General features: G+C 37.3%; 1 non-coding gene across 1 annotated transcript; it reads right to left on the bottom strand.

Annotated features, from left to right (window-relative positions):
* Window positions 1–319: 319 nt before the first annotated feature.
* LOC142435369 (small nucleolar RNA SNORA14) lies at window positions 320–455 on the bottom strand. The gene has a single exon (XR_012781437.1). It is a non-coding gene; the product is annotated as a small nucleolar RNA SNORA14 (small nucleolar RNA).
* Window positions 456–18518: the final 18063 nt, after the last annotated feature.

The following is an 18518-nucleotide window of genomic DNA, read 5'->3' as shown; positions in this document are numbered from 1 at the left end:
ACTACTAGCACAAGGGTACAATGAGCGAGGTGTGGGGGGGGAGCTAATATCAAAAAGAAGAAAATGTTTTGAAACTGATGTTGTAGCAATTGCGCAATACTGCTTGATATGATCGAATTATAGAATGCTATGATGTATGCATGAGCTCTTAATAAAATTGCTTAAATAAACACTAGTTAATGGCTTCTCTTCTACATTTCTTCTTTCTCTTCTCTTTATATTCTGCATTTTATATACTTCTAGACATTGGATTTTTCTGGAATCAGAATGGTATACCTTTATGTGTATAAAATAACTTCAGAATGAAATCTTTTTTTATAAATGTTGCAGCTATGAAATAAGGCTGAGCCACAGGAGAGGCCCAGCACTTTGGACTCTCCTGCCATTTCTGTAGCATTCATTCATTACAGAATGAAATCTTGCACAAAAAACTCTGATAAAATTTAACAATATTTCATGTAAATACTTAGCAAAGTATTAATAAAAAAGACAAACCTTAATCTGATAAAATACATATATGACACCTTACCACCACTTGTTCTAATAAAACTAAAACAAGTATCAAAGAGGTTGAAAGGTTTCCCGTTACGCAAACTTATAGTAGAGGGTCTAACCAGAGCATTAAGGCAAAGTGAGAGAGAATAAGAGGGAAATTCAATTAAAACTATTTAAATCTGTCACTGTTTCAAGATGACCTGGTTGTTTTCTCCATTCTCTAGTGCTACTCTAAAAAGTTACGCAAAAGTTAGTGGCCTACAATAATACTTCATTTTATCTCACAGTTTCTGTTAGCCAAAAGTCTGGCATGCCATAACTATATTCTCTACATATTATAGCACCAGGATAAAAATTAAGATAGTGAATAGGGCTACAGTTCTTATCTGTATGTGGGAAATAAATCCCATACCTTGAACAATATGAAGAAGAACATGGTATCATGAAGACGGAAAGAAGAATCATTAGCAGTCTCTAATACACAGGGTGATACAACCTTGCTTGTTGAAAGCTAAGAAGGGTCGAAGTATTTACTGGTGCAGATCAGTGTGGATTACACCTCAATGTTAGGAAAATAAAAATCCTCACTAAAGGACCAAGCAACAACATCATGATAAATGGAGAAATGGTTACAGTTCTCCAGCATTTCATTTTACTTGTATCCACAATCAACTCCCATGAAAATAGTTGTCAGGAAATCAAATGATATATTCCATTGGGCAATTCCAGAACAAAAGGGTTAGAGAGCAAAGATGTTACTTTAAGGCATTGATTCTCAACCTTCCTAATGCAGAGACTCTTTAACACAGTTCCTCCTGTTGTGGTGACCCCCCCCCCACCATAAATTTATTTTAGTTGCTACTTCATTACTGTAATTTTGCTACTGTTATTAATCAGGCGACCCCTGTCAAAGGGTCATTCTACCCCCAAAGGAGTCACGACCCACAGGTTGAGAATCGCTGCTTTAAGGACTAAGGTGTGCCTGACCCAGGGCATGGTACCTTCAATCACCTCATGTACATGTGACAACTGGACAATAAATAAGGAAGATTAGAGAAGGATTGATAGATTTGAATTATGTCTGGTAGAATGGTTGTTGGGTGCCATGGAGGTGGATCCGACCCCGCCCCGCGACTCTGTAAAACAGACTGAAACTGCCTGATCCTTTGGCATCCTCACAAATGTTCTTGTTTGAGCTCTTTGTTGCAGCCACTTCAAATGCAGTGGTTCTCAACCTTCCTAATGCTGTGACCCTTTAAAATGGTTTCTCATGTTGTGGTGACTCCCCCCCCCCCCAACATAAATTTATTTTCGTTGCTACTTCATAACTATAATTTTTCTACTGTTATGAATTAGGACAGCCCCATGAAAGAGTCATTTGCCCCCCCAAAGGGGTCACAACCCACAGGTTGAGAACCGCTGGTCTAATGGGTCTTCCTCCTTTATTGCTGTCCTTCTAATTACCAACCATGATGCCCATCTTCAGGGTCAGTTCTCTTCAGAAAACCTGTACATCGTATAAGAGGATGTCTCGCTATCCTAGCTTCTAAGGTGCATTTAATTTATTGGTTCTTCTGTGAGTGCGTGGTACTTTCAATATTCCTCACCAACACAATAATTCAAATGCATCAGTTCATCTGCGGTCTTCCTTATTCATTTTCCAGCTTTCACAAGCATACGAAGTAACTGAAAATTCCTTAATCAGGGATAGGTATACCTTAGTCCTCAGAGTGACACCTTTGCCCTTTAGCACTTTAAATAGGTCTTGTGTGGCAGATTAACTCAAAGAAATACCTCTTGGTTTCTTGACTACTGCTTTCATGAGAATTGACTGTGGAGCCTACTGAAATAAAATCTTTGACACTTTTGTCTGTACTCCATTTATTATGCTGTTGTATGTATTTGGGTCCATTTGTAAGGTTTCTTGTTTTTTTTTTTACATTGACTTAGTTTTTCCTTTTATATCTAGAAGTAATTAGTTTAAAGTACATCCTATACTGATTAGGCTTAATCAATATAACAAAGAAAATCCTAATTTTAAGACACATTTAGGGGGAACAAAATTCATAGCAATGATTTTAGGGTAATAAGCAAAATCTGAAAACATTGCAAGTGTCATTTACAGGAGAATAGATACAAATATTGAGAATATTATATAACAAATTATGAATAAGAAATATAGCATTTACTACTGATAATTCTAGTAACAAAAATGAATCTCAAATATTTTGTTGGGCAAGTGTTACTCAAATACAAAGAAAGACCTATCCAAATGGGACATAACATAATTACTATCCTCATTTCTCTTTTGAAAATGATTTGCATTTATTTCTTTAGTACTTATGTACATGTGTATTATGGACAAACCCATTACTTTAAAAAGTAAGAGGGGGTATCCCACAAAAATGATTTTTTTCAATGCAATGTATTTAAAATTGTTTACAAGACAGCCCTATCACGTTCAAAGCAATTTCCCTTACATTTTATACACTTGTCAAATCTCAGATTCCATTAATGGAAACATTTTTCAAACTCATCTTTTTGGAAGCCTGGCGGTACCTCCCCCCATTTTTGTTTGTTTCTTTTACTTCACCTCTTCTGTGTATGTCAATTGCCATCCTTTCATGTCCCTCTTCATTAGTGTAAATGAAAACAAGTCACACGCTGTGATATCAGATGAATAAGGTGCATGGGGCAAGAGAGGTAGGCTGGATTTTGTCCAAAAATGGTCCACTAAGATGGCTGCATGAGCAGGTGCATTGTCGTGGTGGCAAAACCAATCCCCCATCTGCTACAAATCAGGCAATTTTTGTCACACACTTTTACACAATGTTTTCAAAACCTCTAAATACAAGGCTTAATTAACAGTCTGACCTGGTGAAACAAACTGCAAATGCATTGCAAGCCAATACTTTTGTCCACTCGGAAAGTTGATGGACATCCAGAATGAGATATGTCATCAATTGACATTTCACCTTTTTTGAAATGAGAAACCACTCATAATGTACACTTGAGTGTTTTCCCTTAGCGCTTTCCTTGTAAGTTGTGTCCAACATCACAATAGTCTCTGCTGCATTTTTCCTGAGCAGGAAACAAAATTTCACAGCTGCATACTGTTCTTTTAAATCACCCAGCACAAAAAAACGAGGTTTGAGCAAAAGGGCTATCATGAAAAAATTCACTGTAACCAGAGAGAACCTTCCCAGATGATCCCAGTACACTAACTCAGATTGAGATGCTTGATGCTTGCCTAGTGGGGGAAAATGAGTACTATGAAAGCTCTGCCTTCTGGCATCTTAAAGGTTTGCAGATAAACAAGCAGCCATCTAGCTCAGAAACAACAAAGCCCACATGGAAAAAGCACCCCAGCCTTTGTGACCACGAGGTGTCGAAGGGGTCAGGTATCAGGCATCAAGCATCAAAGAACAAAAAATCATATCCTTGTGAATTAGAAGTGAAGAATGGAGACCCTAAAGCCCATCTGTAGGCAACTGGACATCCCCTTAAAGAAGCATCACAGGGAGGAGATGAGCCAGTCAGGGTACAGTATGGCAACAATAAAACATACAACTTTCCTTTAGTTCTTTAATGCTTCCCCTCCCCCGCTATACTGATCCCAATTCTACCTGACACTCTGGCTAGACCACAGGATGTTTACTGGTATAGAGAGGAACTGGAAACAGGGAATCCAGGACAGATAAAACTCTCAGGACCAATAATGAGAGTAATGCTATCAGGAGGGTAAGGGAAAGGTGGGTTAGAAAGGGAGAACAAATCACAAGGATCTACATATAATCCCCTCCCTGGGCAGATCACAGGAAAGTGGGTAAATAGAGACATCAGAAAGTATAAGACATGATAAAATAATAAAAGAATTATAAATTTTAAGGGTTCCTGAGGGAGGGGCGGCGGGGAAGGAGGGAGAAAATGAGTTTTTACTAAGGGCTCAAATAGAAAGAAAATGTGAGTATGATGATGACAACAAATGTACAAATGTGCTCGACACAATGGATGTATATGTGGATTGTGATAAGAGTTGTATGAGCCCCAATAAAAATGATTTTTCAAAGAAAGATCCACCTATTAGAGCTTTTTTTCTGTATGTTTTGTTTTGTTTATTTTGTTTTGGTTTGGTCTGCCCTCATACATTTGTGTCTAACTTACAATTTACAGATAATTTTTAATTCTCACAAAGAGAATTTTGTTCTATGACCCAGGTGAGGTGTAGGTTATACCATATGCCAATTAAAAAATATTTTTCTTTTTTCAAAGCAATATTATATTAAGTGAATGAAACAACAAGAAATATAATACAGCGCTTCCTCTATGAAATGAAGAATTCTGTCTTGGAAGAAGTTCAATAACAATGCTACTGAGCAAAAAGATTATTAGAGTTTACCAAATGTTTAGAAAAGAATCAGGAGGGACCAGACTGAAGGAAAACCTCATGCTTGGTCGTAAACTAGAGTCAGGGAAAGAAGAGTACCGCAATGAGCGATGTTGACAGAGTTTCTGAGAGTGGGCTCAAACATAACAGTGATAGTGAGGATGACTAAAGACGACGTAATGGTTCACTCTGTTATAAACAAAGTAACAGAACTGATTCAATAGCATCTAAAAAAATTATGATTCCATTTACCATATATATTCATGCATAAGCCAAGTTTTTCAGTACATTTTTATCCAGTTTCTGTGGTAAAATTAGGTGCCTCGGCTTATATTTATGTCGGCTTATGCTCGAGTATAGGTGTTGTATATAAAAGGCAAGAATTGATCAAACTAAATTCTTGAAAGATTTATCCTTCAGAAGTTTTTGGAAGAGGGTGAGTAAGAAAATCTTCTACCGTGAAATCAAATATTCTACTTTTGGTTTTAAGTGTAGTTATGTGAGTGTACATGTGTTAGTCTCAGTAAACTACAGAAACTCATAGATGTATAAGAGAGGGTACATTCAGAATGGATCCCAACCCAGTCCATTCCAAGCCCATAAGTACAACTTAGCTCATATGTCTGACACCAGTCTACAAATCCTCCTCAAACTCACAAAACACACACAATGATGATGAATGCAGGAGGATCACAGGTCAGTGGGTAGAAAGTCTTTGAATCCAGTGGTGGTGTAAGCATCTCAGTGCTGTCAGGGGTCTCCACACAGATTCTCCAGCACTGAGAGCTGCATCAGGGTAAGTTCATGTGGCTTCTCCTCAGGGATGTCTTGCAGGAAGTGAGCCTTGCCAGGTAAAACAGCCGTATATTGGCTCAACCATCAGAGAACAGGAGACCAGAGAATAAGAAGGTTGAAGCTGGATGAACCATTTACCTCTCCACCATTCAATTAAACTGCTCAATTAATCTCACATGTGTTTATTGGCCAGGATGGCACAATAACATTAACTAGCACAGTGTATGATAATCAAAACTTAAAAAATATAATGTGTGAATTTCATTTTATTTGACATATATCTCAATAAAATAAATATAATTTAATATAAATATATGCCATATAGGATTGTAGGAATCAGAAAAACATCTAAGTGGTATTATTAATGCAGTTTTCTTTAAATTATTAGAACATAACAAAATAGAAAGAGCATGAACATTAGAAACTAAAGTGTATCTCACCACATAAATGAATGTAAAGGATAAACTCATATAATCATTCCCAGATTTCACAGAAACATTTCATGGGCTGAAACATTGACGTGTGATTTAAAATACTATCAAAATAAAATGGAAGATGAAAAATACATTTTACATAAAGCTATGGCAATCATCATAATTAATTATAAAATCAAATGGGCAGGGGACAATACTGGAGACACAGAGTGGGAATTGCGCCTGATCTGATTGCACCACACAGAAGCAAAACACGAAGGGCATACAACAGAATAGCAAGGGGAACAGAGCAACAAAGTTCCCAAGGAGTACCAAAAATAGACTTTGGGGCCAGGACTTGGCAGCCCAGTAGACTCAACCAGAAAACATTCCTAAAAGCCAACAAACCGTTTTTGAACTAACTTCAGGCTTTTCTTTTTTGGTGTTGTTTCTTCTTTTTTTTTGTCATTGGCTTTTTGGTGGTGGGGTTTTGTTTTGTTTTGTTGCTTTGTTTTGCTCTGTCTTGGTTTTGTGCATGTAATTATCTCTGCAGGTCTGTCTAAATAAGATAGGCTGGATGAATAATCTAGAGGAGAAAACAATGGGACCGATGGTTCCTAGGGTGCATGGGAGAGTGGGAGGTGGGGGGAAAGGAAATAGTGCTTAAAACCCAGGGTCAAGGGAACAAGTGATAGGCCTGGCTGGGCATGATGAAAAGTAATGTAACCAAGAGGAATTACTGAAACCCAAATGAAGACTGAGTATGATAGTGGGACAAGAGGAACGTAAAAGGAAATAGAGGAAGGAAGTAGAAAGAACAGGGCATTTATAGAGGTCTAAATACAGGCATGTACATATGTAAATATATTTATATCTCAGGATTTGGAAATATATCTATGTGCACATATGTATAGGTATAGTATTAAGGTAGCAGATGGACATTGGGACTCCACTCAAGTACTCCCTCAATGCAAGAAGAGTTTGTTCTACTAAACTAGTATTCCATGATGCTCACTTTCCCAATTGCTGAAGATAAAGCAGGTGCATAGACAATTGTGGTGAAGAAAGTTGTTGGAGCCTGGCTATCAAAAGAGAATGATGATGGCAATAAATGTACAACTGTGCTTGACACAATGGATGGATGTATGAAAATTATAAATAAATAAGCACATTGATATGGGGGATAAGACTTCAAATCAGAGATTTTTGTTTAAGAATCCTATTTGACATTAGGAGTCCTGAGAAACACAATAAGGAAATGAAAACACATAAATCAAGATTAGGAATTTATAAGTTGTAACTTTTCTTTGGATAGTGTTGTGGTCAATATTTAATTCATTTCCTTAATATTAAATCTCTTTCCCATCTTTATTGTTCATATTTTCTGACTGTGATCTAGAGCATTACCATTGTTCCATGGCATAGAAGAATGTTTCTATTCTGGAGTTATTTTCCACTATTGTATCAGACTCAGGTTCTATATGAAAAGGAATTTCTACAAATTGGCCAAGTCAACAGAGTACGGAAAGACAAAAATACTAGAGTAAATGTGAGCTGCCAAAACAAAACTACTTTTGTAGCTGCCAAAACAAAACCAATTCACTTATAGGACAGAGTACAACTGCCCCTGTGAGTGTCCAAGATTATAATGCTTTACAAGAGTAGAGAGCCCGTCATTCACCCCAATTAACACCTAGCATGATGAATAGAACACTTAACATTAAGTATATATTTTATTCTATTCCCTTTACCTGCTATATCATGCTTAGATTTTGTGATAATTATGTAACCATTTGTCAATTTGAAAGGATTAAGAGCGAAGGGGTGGAGTCTAGCGTGTCAATCAGGTCAGAGCCAATGAGGCCTTTGTGTGGGCCTGGCCTTCTCCTGAGGATTCGGGGAACTCCTGCATTGCAGCAGACAAGACACATGGAACTATGCTAGTATCCTGAGCTGGAGAAGCCATGTAGACACCCATGCCAGCGCTGAGATGTCCATTATCTTCCTGTGTTCACCATTATTGTATGTGTTTTGTGAGTCAGAAGAGGACTTTATATATTGGTATCTGACATTTGGGCTAATATTGGACTTGCAGTCTAGATCTGGACTAGGTTGGGATGTTTTCTCCATATTCAAAGGCCCTTATATATAAAGTTATTTCTTATACACATATGAATGTCTGTATGAATTTGTTTCTCTAGTCAACCCGCACACACATTATGGTACCTTAGGAGTGGGGTACTAGGGGAAAAAATCATGAAGATAGAGAATGGATGTTTATTTTATCTCTCCCTCATGGTAGTTTTTCTTCTTTGGCTAGATGAAGGTCAGATAAGTCCTTGCAATTTACTGGGTTATTTGGTTGTTGTCTTTGGCTATTCTTTCATGAGATGATTAAAATGAATGTTGTTAATGTATATTTTGAAATTAGGGGCAATCGCCCCTTGAGTTTCTCAGAAACCATGCTGTTTATGGAAAATGGCTGACAGAGGTCAAAATGACTGACAGAAAGCCTGGCTGTGGCTTGGTGCTCTCAGAGGTCTAATCTCATATTTTATATCAATATAATAGTTTAGATAAGCTGCATAGGGATTGAACTTGGTTGTTTTAAAAATTGAGTTTAGTATCTGATTCTGCTTTGTTTATACTGATTTCCTCTGCTTATTATTGTTGATGTAAGGATTTATAGAAATAATTATTGGGAAGTGTGAAAATAGAGAGCTTGTAAGCCCACTTGCCTTGAGTCATTAAAATTTGTTCTTTAATTGGGGTTAGGACACACCTGCAAAGAAGGCTCTAACAAGATAAGCCCCACCCAGTGCTTTGGAGTACTCAAGATATTTGTATTCCAAGAGACCTTCCTAGGGGATTGTTGACAAGTTGAAGAAAAAAGGAACTCTGTATTTTTTTTAAGTTTGAAGTAGTGGTCTTTGTCGGAAGCTTGGATAACATCTAGAACCATGAAGAAATCTCTCTAGGATTAAATATTAAAAGAAGCCTGTGGGCAGGCTGAAATGCCTGCTAGGTGATCACCTTGATCCACTTGTTGAGTGGAAGTGGGAGAAATGCAGCAATAAGGAGAAAGGCTAAGTCTGGCCACTGACACTGGTGCACATGGTTTTCAGGAACTAGAGGAGACAATAAGAGCAAGTTTACTCGTCTAAAGTTCATGACCTAGCACAAGAGTGCTAGGCCCTTGAGAATGTGTGATGGGGCTTTGGTCTATAGGCAAGGCAACCAATGGGCACCCTGATGAGGCTAAGGCAGCCTACATTGAGTTGATAAGAACCAACCAGATGAAGAAAACTGATGAATTTTAAGCCTGTAAACTGATGAATTACTGTAGACTTTATGGATGGTCTGTCCAGATTTGACTTTGCTTATGGATGCAGACTTCACAAGGTTCCAACTGGAATGAAGATTCTTCACATCAAAGATTATGACTGTCTTCTCAGAGCACTGTGTTGATGTAACTACAGTATAGAAATAGGATACCCAAAATGAGGCAGATAAAGCCATAAAGTGGCTGGTTTGCACACTTTCACCGGTGGGGAATATATTCATAGGGTTACAGGATTAAGCTGTAGCTGTTACTTAACTGCAATTGTTAGGCCTAGGATTATTTTTTGTTCACTTACAAAATGTTATGTTTAAATGAGTGGGGTATGTATTGAATTGTATGCATTTTAGTTTTATCATATTAGTACAGATATAATTTTATCATTGTTTGTTTGAAAATTGTATATAGCTAAAGATTTGTATGATAGTTCCAAATTGACAAGCGGTGGCCCATGGTAGTTATATAATCATTTTTTCAATTTGAAAGGGTTTAGAGTGAAGGGGTGGAGTATAACCTATCAATCAGGTCATAGCCAATGAGGCCTCTGTGTGGGCCTGGTCTTCTACTGAGGATTCTGGGAACTCCTGTATTTCTACTTGGAGGCAGGAGAAACTCTCTGCTCACTCCCTGGGAGACTTTGCAGCTGACAAGACGCATGGAACTATGCTAGTGCTCTGAGTTGGAGAAGCCCGTGGAGATCCCTGGCAGCACTAATATGCTTACGATGCCACTGGATCTACAAGACTTCCCACCCATAAGCCTGTGATAATCCCTGCATTTGGCATCATTGCATGTGTTTCATGAGTCTAAAGAGAACTTTATAGGCTAGTATTGGACATCTGGACTAATGTATGACTTATGGACTAGAGACTTAACTTCCCACAAGGTGTACTCTCCACTTCCAGATTTTCCACTCACTCCACTCATCCCTTGGGGGAATACCAAGGCATAAATTCATCCTTGACTGAGTCCTCTTGGCTGAAGAGCATCAGAGATTGTGAACTTCCTGGCAACCTAGCACCCCTCCACTGTTTTAACAGTTCACGTGTGCGTGACCAAGAGCCAGAAGTCCAAAACATTGCAATAGTTGCCTTCACCACAGCTAACCCTATTCCCCAGTCAGCACTTGAATTAAACCACTCCAGGCCATCCAGAGCAACAGCCTTCCCTGTGAGAAGAATTCTGCCCCCGCCCCCCTCCACCTAGGTCACCTTTAAAGGTAGGGTCCATGCCCTCTTCCCTATCCCCTATTAGAGTCCAATATCATTTGAACAGACCGAAACTTGATTCTTCCAACCTGAGCCACCTGAGTTCTCTTTCTGTAACACAGTAAACTGCAATTAGTCGCACTCTTTAAGCATTCTAATCTGTGAGCTCTCTCTTCCATCTACAGCTCCTCCTATCTTAAAGCCTAAACCCATCCTGCCAGTCTAAACATCAAAAAAGGCAGAGCCACTAACTCCCAGGATCTGCTTTTAACTACTCAGATGTTTTTTTCCACCCTGCACTGTCTTGATTTCTCATAGGACAGACACTAGACAACCACACTAACACTCTTTGTGATTTTCCTTTCATTTGCCTCCACTTCTTTAAAAGAAAGTATTGAATTATTTTAATAATTTCTTCTTAATCCGCACTTTCCAATCTGTTGGTCTTCTTAAAAAGTAATTTCCTCACTACTTCTATAATCCTCAAGTTAGCAAGAGTTCAGTCTCTCAGCTGGCATCTCATTTAGACCACCCTCAGTGGGTTCAGAGCTGGACCTGCTCATCCTCCACCTTCTTCCTGCATGCCACCCCAATAAAAAATGTACAGCCCTGCTATATTTCCTGGTTCCTTTTCAAGACCCTTACCTCTTGGGAAGTGTGATCACCACCCGTTCCTCACCCACTCAGCCTAGGATCAGCTTGAGGAACTTCTCGATATCCTGTCCTTCCACTCATTCTCTAACATCCAGGCCACTGCAGAGCATAAACATATTACCTCCACTCCAAGTACCAGGCCAGGTGGACTCACTCACCCACAAACACTGACTATAACTGCCCAACGGAACCTCCCCCTTCGTGTTTCCACCTGAATAGAGCTAAGATCCCACCCTTCTCCAAGAGCCATACTGCATTAGCAATAAAGCTTCTGTAGAGTGGGTAGAGTCCAAACCAACACCGACAGCCATTCCTTTTCTTATTAAAAATTCTTTCATTCCTTTCTTCTCTTTCCTTCCTTGTCCTTATCTTCTTCTAAAAACAAAAGTTCATATTACTCTTACAATTCTTTTTCAATTGGTACTACTTTCTTCCATCTTTCAAAAAATAAAATGAAAATTTGTCTCCTTTTTTTCTATAATCCATTAATTAGCAAAATACGATCTCTTTTATCCTTCTTCCTCTAAAAGTTTTCCTTCCATTTTTTTTATCTCTCCCATAGCCTGTACTTAACCTTTCTTTCCCTGATACTTGAAGTCTAAAACCAACACCTTAGCACAACAAATCCAACAATGGGAACAAAATCAGCAACATAACGCTCCAACAACAGAAGAAAAAACAACCATCAGGTTCATAGCAGAAATAAAGCTGAAAACAAAACATAAAAGGAAAAAGGAACATGACAAGAAGTTGGTTCTTTGAATGGATTAACAAATTGACACACTGTTGTCAAACTAAACAAAGGAGAAGAATGAGAAGAAGCAAATAACTAGAATAAGATATGTAAGGGGTGACATTACAACAAATCCAAATAAAGTAAAATGGATAATAACATACTACTATGAAAACCTGTAATTCAACAAGTTTGATCATCTAAATGAAATGTATAAATACATAGAAATACCTCATCCATTCCAATGAATACTGTGGGCAGTTGTAGAAAAGTTCAAGGGACCCTTAACAAATAAAGAAATAGAGAAGGTAATTAGGGAATTTCTAATCAAGAAAAGCTCAGAATCAAAAGGCTTCAAAGGGAATTCAATGAAATATTCACAGATTTGTCACCAACACTATACAAACTATTCTAGAATATAAAAAAGACGACAAATTCCCACACACATTTTATGAAATGAACATGACCCTGTAACCCAAACCAGGCAAAGATCCAGAAAGACAAAAAAAACAGACTAATATCTCTCAGTATTATAGATGTGAAATCTATAACAAAATTCTGGCCAAAAGAATCCAACAACATACCGCCCCCCCAAAAAAACCCTAATTCAAAATAATAAAGTGGACTCATAACAGATATGCAAGGATGGTTTAACATTCAAAAAAACAATCAGTGTAATTCACTATAGAAGCAAGGAAAAATACAAGAACCACATCATCATATCAATAAATTCATAAAAGGCATTGGACAATAACTTACACCTATTACTGGTAAAACCAATCAATGAAATAGGAATAGAAGAGAAATACCTTTACATAATAAAGACCATATATGAAAAGGCCAACAGGAGAAAAGTAGAAACATTTTCTCTGAAAATGGGGAGAAGATATGGATACTTCCTATCACCACTCTTATGCAACACCATGCTGACTTAAACAGAGCCATCAAACCAAAAAAAAGAGAGAGAATGAAATAAAGAGAATAAAGGGAATACAAATAGACAAAGAAGACATAAAATATAAAATTATCTCTGTAGATGATATGGTTCTATATAGAGAGAACCAAAAGAAAATTCCATTTTAAAAAACTGTTGAAAATAATTGAGGGATTTCACATAGAAGCAGGATATAAAATTCACAAGCAGAAATCAATTAGATTCCTGTATACTAGTGACGGGATCTGTAAAAGAGCGATTGAGAAAATAATAGCATTCATAATAGCCACACAAAAGTTGAAAACTTAGAAATGAACCTAACAAAAAAAAAACAAAGAAACACAGAAAAAAAACCAGAACATTAATACAATAAATCATAAAAGACCTACATAAATGGAACAATATCCAGCATTCAGGAATAGGCAGTCTTAATATTTTGAAAATGTCACTATACCTGGAACAATCCATGGATACAGCAGAATTCGATCCAAATCCCCACTTCATTTTGTAAAAAATAGAAAAACTAATTACCAGTTTCATTTTAAGAAGGAAAAGGCCCAGGATAATCAAATAATTTTTTTTAAATAACCAAATAGGAGGCCTTGCACTACCTCACCTAAAATTTTAAAAATACTGTGGTAGAGATAGATACATAGACCAATGGAGCAGAATAAAAAACCCATCTCTTCCCATGCACAAAAGTGAACTCAAGACGGATTAAAAAGGGGCTTAAGTGGAGAGCAAATGCTTTGAGAATGATTGGGGCAGGGAATGTATGGATGTGCTTTATACAATTGATGTATGTATATGTATGAACTGTGATAAGAATTGTATGAGCCCCTAATAAATTGTTAAAATTAAAAAAAAAACACCTCAATTTGACCCTTGAACTACAAGGTGAAAATTATAGCTCAATGAGAAAATTGTAACAAAATTAAAGGTATTATTACAGACTACCAAGTATAATAAATTAAGCACATGCAGTGGAAGAAAAAGAGATGACTGGGACCTACTAAAATTAAAACATGTATGCACATCAGAAAAACTTCAACAATAGAGTAAAATGAAAGCCCATAGACTTGGACAAAAAAATTAGCACTGGCACAACAGATGAGGATCTGATTACCAAAATCCATAGATCTCTACAACAAAGTAATAAGGGAATAAAAGTGACCCAATTAAAAATTGGGTAGAAGACATAAACAGTGCACCCAAAATTACATTCAAATGGTAAAAACTCACATGAGGAAATGCTTAGTATCACTAGCCACGTGGGAGTTGTAAATCAAAACTATGATGAGTTATTACTTTACATCTACAATGATAGCACAATTCAAAAAATAGAATGCAACACATGATGGTGAGGATATGGAAAAATTGGATCTCATAGAATGTTGGTGGACTAGTAAATATGTACAACCAAAATGGAAAGTGATATGATGCTACTAAAACAACTGAAAATGGAAATCCCATATGAGTTACCAATATTGCTATTGATCATATATCCCACAGAAGTAAGAGACAAGAACAGGAACAAGTGTATGTATGTATGTATGTATGTTTATTGCAGTGCCGTTCACTATACCAATAAAGTGGAAAAAGCCAAATGCCCACCAGTGTGCGAGTAATTAAAGAAACTGTAGTACATATGCCTAATGGAATATTATGCATCTCTGAAAAAGTGACAAAATCATGAGACGCTTCATAATATCAATGGACCTGGAATCCATTATGCTGAGCTATGTTAGTCTATCATAAAGGGAGAAATATTATGAGTCCACAACTAAAAGGACAAACTCCAAGATGAAGGTAGACTTTCACTCTCATGTCACATAATTTTTAATCAAGTCTCCCAAAGCAAGAGGTAGAGAGCCTGTCTCGCATAAATAATCCATACATCATCCCCTTAAATGGACATCTTAGAAACCACTTCAACAGAGGAGACCTCATTTCAGAAGGGATCAATCTTTCAAGAAGGGAGAAAGTGAGAAAACCATCCATTTGCTGCCATAAAACACTTTGATAAAGTCACCCCAAATCAACAGATACAAAGAGTGATAGGCGAACCTTGCATGTCAAGATGGGAGGAAGGTAACATATATGTTTTAGAGAAGATGCTTCGTGTGTGAATGGGGAGGAACAACTTCCTATCAGGAAGAAAAAAAAATTAACTTAGCAATACATAGAACCCAAGGAGAGCATACGCCTGATACAGCGTTCTAATTAGACATTTTTTACCTAATTTGTATTCAGCCCTTTATGATCCAAGCAGTATGTTATAAACTACTGAACATTAAGACTATGTCCTTTCAAGGCAAATAACATCCTTCATAGGTCCCACCAGAAGGACTCAATGTGGAAACCTCACTAAGCGAACTGTGCTTGACAACAAACTCCCCTGTAGCCCTTGGATTGTGTGAGAAGACCGTACCACCCCCAAGGTTATGGAATTGGCAGATTGCTTGGATTTCTTTCATCGAGCGTGCCCATGGACCACTATATATTTACTATTCGGATGGGCCCCTTGCTTTACAATGGCATGTTTGAATCACATAGTCATTGTTTGTATAAATAGTACCCACTCAAGAGTTAAGTCTGTACAAATTAAGAATTCATCAAATGTGACTCAGAGCTGCCCTATACTTGTATAATTTCCTTTCTCAACAGTGTGTTAAATTCTATACCAATGGATAAATTAACGACACTATCAATATAATTAACTTACATCCCAGAGGGATGATTGATAATGTTATCTATCATAAAAAATAATGAGGTCTCTAAAATGAATCAGAGAACTATGTAAACCACGGATGTATAAATGCATTTTGAGCTAGCATTTAATTTTTGCCCCAATAAGAGCAATTAATCCTTGCGACATGATCCTGCTTGCCCTCAGAAAGCGATAACTCGAGTATAGGTGCTACAGCACAGTGTGGTGAACACAGCATATGGTACTTGGCTATCAAAAAGAATAGCATCTGGGTTCTTAAAGGCTTGTCTTCAAATAAAGAGCTATCTAAGTGAGGCATCAACTAAGCCAGAGTGCAATCTCTAAGGAGTGTATATAATAAAATCCAAATCTGAAGGAGGGAATGATATCAGAGGTTAAATCCATGAAAATCTTATTTGCAGAAGACTAAGGATTACAGTGGAAGCCCAAAATCCATTTGTAGGGTCCCTACATAGATTAAGCCTCTGGGAATCCCCTCTGACCACAGTTTAGGGATGTGAACAACCTTGCTATCAGAAAGAGAGTAGTTTTAACTCAGTCATAGCAGATGTACTTAGGTTAAAATGTAATATCTTATCTTGTGACATCTCTTCTGCACCATTTTAAAGTTGTTTCAATTAGAAAATATTAAAGGGGAAATACATGTGCATTGAGCCTTAGCTGAGTGCTCTCGGGTCCTGAACCAGTGTAGTGTGAAATGGAAAGTAAATTTTGCGGAATCAGGTTAAATTTAATATGTTATCATTCTATCTCCTTTTAACCCACTTTAATTTTGTTCTGAATTTTAATATGTCCTTTCTTTTTGATTGAGGTTTTCCACTAGTTTATTTTATGATTTTGTTGTTTTTATTGTTTTCTGGTATGTTTTCCAGTACTTGAAATCCAAATTAGGTAAATCTACAGACACATTTACTGGATTAATGGCTTATTGGAAATACATGAGGGGAAATTGGAGAAAAATGAGCAGCTAGTAGTAATGAGTACAAGAAGGAATAAAATGTTCTGGAAATGATTGTTCTAGTCTTTTTTATATGATTTTACTATTGAAATGTGTGATATGTGAATTATGTCAATAAAACTATTGAAAAGGGCATACAATAGCAGACTGTATTAGAAAAATAGACACACCCTAAACCAAAGACAAAAATAAACTAAAAATGAAAGGATGACAAAAAATTTACCAAGCCAACAGCAACCAAACATCAAATGAGGGAAGAAATGAAGAAATTCTTTGAAACAAATGAGAAAGATCACCATACCAAAACTTTGGGGACACGGCAAAAGCACTTGGCACAGTACAATTTATAGTAATCAAAGCATACATTAAAACAAAAAAACAGGAGGAACCCCAAATCCATACCTAAACACAACACTTCCAACAATAAGAACAAAGGCACACAATATAATCATTCTAACAACAAAAAAGAAGTCATAAATATTAGAGTGAAATAAATGAACTGGACAAGAGAAATCAATGTAAAAAAATCTACAAATACGGAAGTTGGCTTTAAAAAAAGCATGAATAAAACTGACTGCTGGCAAAAACAATAAGCAAAAGAAACAGAAGATGCAAATATATAAAATTAAGGGTGACATCACAACAATTGTGATTTAAATAAAAAGAACAACACATTTCCATGAATAGCTGTACTCTGGTAAGTTTAGTAGAAATAGAAAAATACCTAGAAATACGTCCTTTACCCAAAGTAACACAGGCAACTATAGAAAACCCGAACAAGCCCATAACAAAATAGGAAATAGAACACATTACAAGAAACTTCTAAACAAGAAAAGCCCAAGACTAGGTGGCTACAAAGGGAATTTTTACCAAGTATTCAGGAAAGAGCTCTCACCAATCCTACACAGATCACTCCAGAATATAGAAAGGGCTGGCAAACTCCCAAATCACTTGCTAAAGCTGGCATAACCTCGGTACCAAAACCAAGCAAGCACTAAGTAAAGATAGGAAACTACAGACCAATATCCCCCCATAAACATAGACAGAAAATTCTCAACAATATACTGGCCAGTAGAATCCAACAGTATATAAAAAATATAATTTGTCATTTCCAACTGGGATACATTCCAGGTATACAAGGATGGTACAACATTCAGAAACAATCCAACAATGGGACACTAAATCCTAGATCTTCTGAGTACACAGCATGCTCTAGATACTGCATAGGTGAGATCCCATGCGGGAACTCTGCTGGGTGAGCTGGACTCTACCTCAGACCCACCCATAACCTGAGGATGTAAGCAGGAATAGGCATGGTGTCTGGGGAAGCAGCACACAGCTTTACCAAGAGTGGTGCACTGTTGGTTGGTGGGCAAACAAGGTCTTAATAATCAATGCCCTGTACAATGCATTATTTATTATTCCAGAAATCCTGTGATGGATATTGTTTCATTTTGTTTATGCTTGTACATATTAGGGTATAGCTCAGGGGTGATATGCCATTGGGAATCATCTTCTTGAAGTTATGTTGTTTTTTTCTGTTTTAGGTAAATTAAACCCAGGATTGATGAACATGTAGAGATAGAAAATATAACAAGAGTTTCAGGGTGGGGGTGGAGAGGGAGGGATTAAAAAGGAGATGATGTCTGGGGTCTTGATGGCAAGAAAGGAAACAAGCAGCCATCTAGCCCAGAAGGAGCAAAGCCCACATGGAAGAACCACACCAGCATGTGTGATCATGAAGGGTCGAGGGGACCTGGTATCAAGCATCAAAGTGGGGAAAATCATATCATCGTGAATGAGGGGAGCATGTGATTGGGACCCAATGCCCATCTGTAGACAACTGGACATCCCTTGCAGAGGGGTAGTG

Source organism: Tenrec ecaudatus, chromosome X, assembly GCF_050624435.1.
Source record: "Tenrec ecaudatus isolate mTenEca1 chromosome X, mTenEca1.hap1, whole genome shotgun sequence".
NCBI classification, from domain to species: Eukaryota; Metazoa; Chordata; class Mammalia; order Afrosoricida; family Tenrecidae; genus Tenrec; species Tenrec ecaudatus.
Note: the sequence above shows the minus strand (reverse complement) of the source record. Positions and strands in the feature narration are given on the sequence as shown.